The 2,891-nt window shown below is 40.2% G+C and overlaps 1 pseudogene; it reads left to right on the top strand.

Annotated features, from left to right (window-relative positions):
- Window positions 1–1,802: 1,802 nt before the first annotated feature.
- LOC113177431 (proline-rich protein 3 pseudogene) lies at window positions 1,803–2,379 on the top strand (annotated as a pseudogene).
- The last annotated feature ends 512 nt before the right edge of the window (window positions 2,380–2,891 follow it).

The raw sequence follows: 2,891 nt of genomic DNA on the forward strand, positions 1-2,891 counted from the left end.
ACAGTGGAAATAAGCCTTTTATTTAATTCTATTTTTAAATTTCATTTCATTTTTTACCTTTTTCTATTATGTGTGACCTTGCACATGTTTGCATGTGTGTGTCTGTGTGTCTGTGTGTGTTTGGGTGTGTGTGTGTACGAGAGAAAGAGAGAGAGAGAGAGAGAGGGAGAGAGAAAGAGATATTGAGATCATTTAGCAGAGGTATCAATATACACATGGATACATATATACATATGCATACATTACTTCATATAACGTTACTTTCATTTTATTTAGTTCTCTTTACATCATTTTATTGATTTGACTTTCATGGTTAATATTTTACATGTGTTTAAGTTGTTTTGCTCTTCCTTTTGTTTTTGTTTAATCCTTGTTCTCTATTCCTCTTATTGCTCCTTCTTCACTCTCTCTTCCCCTACTAATAGCCACATTTTCCTTTTTTCCTCCATCTTTATTTTATTACTCCTAGGTATGTTTACACCTTCTTTTTTAATAGTCATCATCTGGCACCTATCTTCTGCTTCTCCTATGTTTATTTTTTACATATTTCAAAATTTCTTTTGCCTTCCTATCCTAGTTTCTCTTCACCTAAGAAACAGTAATTCCACAATATGATAAAATTATAAAGTTTTATAATGTCTATGTAAGTACTACCTCATTCTTGTTGTGATCATTTATAGAGAGATGATGTAAACCTGCTGTTTAATGCCTAATCTAGTTCATGGTTGTTTGTTGTTAATTCTGATATTAAGTGCTGACCTCACAATTCCTTTACAAGTGGTGATTAGTGTTATAGATGTCAAAGTAGACATTGGACATTTATTTTAAGGATTGACATCAATTGTCCATTTTGTTGCAATTCCTGGTTCCTCCTTTCTCTCATAAGGGCTGGAAAGTTATTGGCACCTTTCAAGTTCATACAGTACAGATCCTGCTGTTGAGCAATACACACAGCTCTTCCAAGTAACAGCCAACCTCATTTCACACACAATCAAGCTTCATGAAAGCCTCAACAATAACTCAATACATAGAATAGAGGAGAGAAAAACCCCAAACCAACAACCAGGCCCCAAGGAGAAACAATTAGATAAGGAAGGACCTCATTGTCCACTCCTGGTCTTCTATTCATACATCAAGAACAGAGAAAAGTGCCAGAACAAAAAAGATAATTACACCAAAAAAGACATAAGTATTAAAAAGAATGGAAATCCATATCAATTGATGTGCAAGTCAAACATGTTTGAAACCACAAACATGAAAAATAGTACATGAAAATAGAGTCTGAAAATAATCAGGAGTAGCTATTCTCATATCTCTCAAAGCAGATTTCAAAACAAAAATTAAGCTGAAGAGAAAGAATGACACTACATATTGGTAAAAGGAACAAACAAATAAGAATATATAACAATGGGAAATATATTATTTCCCAAATGTCAGTGCAATAAATTACATAAAAACTTCTTGACATTAAATTCCAGATACACCCCAATAAACTGATAAGCTCATTCATCAAAGTAGCAGGATATAAATTTACATTCATAATATATATATATATATATATATATATATATATATATATATATATATATTTATCACATTTCAACACTGATTCTATGGAGAAAGAAATCTGGAAAATTATACCATTTAAAATAATCTAAAAAAAAACATTGAGAATTACTATAATCAGGGAGTTGAAATACTTCTACAATGAAAATTATAGGACACTGAAAAAAGAAGTTAAAGAAGATATTAGGCTTCCTCACTGCCCTGCAAATCCCTCTGCAGCCATTGCTGCAGCCATGATGCCGAAACGAAAGAAGCAGAATCAGCAACAGCAGCCGCTGCCACAGCAGCCACCACTGCCTGAGCGGGAAGAGACTGGAGATGAGGAAGATGAGAGTCCCATAGAAGATGAGAGTCCCAGCCTTCTGGGCCCTCCCCCATGGCCAATGGAAAGCCTAGTGACCCCAAGTCAGCTCTTCACAGAGGTCCTCCAGGATCAAGGGGTCTGATGATTCCACCACTGCTGAGTCTCCCACATCCTCCCCAGGGCAAAGGCCCAATCCAGGGAGGCCTCGGCCCCAGGTCTGGCCCAGACGGTTGTGGTTGGTGGGGGGGGGGGTCAGTGCTGAACCCCCTTTTCTGGGGCCAGGCCATGGGGGTCTCTCTAGGGAGAGCTTTCACAAAGAGCAGAGAAACCCTCAAAGGCTCAAAAGCTGGTCTCTTATCAAGAATACCTGCCCTCCTAAGGATGGCCCCCAGGTTATGGAAGACAAATCTGACTGCCCTGTCTGTTGACACTTTTCCAAAAAGGACCATTGTAGATATGAAAACCTCTGTGCCTTCTACCACCCAGACGTCAATGGACCTCCTCTGTGAGACTGTGCCTTCCCATCCAGGCTGGAAGGAGCCCTCTGTGACCCAGTGGCCATGTATTTCCCTATGGCCCTGTGAAGACTACTGTGAGGCTCTTCCACCCAACACCCTCGGTCAATGACATATCCACTCCCATCCACCACCTCCCCAGTTTGGGGTCCAGAGCTGTGTTTCATCACTGGTGTTCAGTGCGCTCTGTATTCTGATCCAGCCTCCAGAGACGCCTCTGGGACCCTTTCTTGCTCCCTTCAACTGCCTCCTGGATCTTCTTCCCTTTCACCAAATGACTGCGGAACAGGAAACCTCTTTGGTGCTGTTTCTTGTGCATCATTCCACCTGTCCCCAGTACTGCCCTCAATTCCTGAGAGCTCTGGAGCAGTTTCCTACCCACTTTAGCTGCTTGGTTTAAGTCCTTTTTATGTGACATCCCAGTGTTTTCAGCTGCTAGAGAAACTCGCCAGGTTTTCTGACCTGAGGTCAAGTTTGGATGACTGGTACAGAGTTGCTTCCTGAAA

Source organism: Urocitellus parryii, chromosome X, assembly GCF_045843805.1.
Source record: "Urocitellus parryii isolate mUroPar1 chromosome X, mUroPar1.hap1, whole genome shotgun sequence".
In the NCBI taxonomy this organism is placed as follows: Eukaryota; Metazoa; Chordata; class Mammalia; order Rodentia; family Sciuridae; genus Urocitellus; species Urocitellus parryii.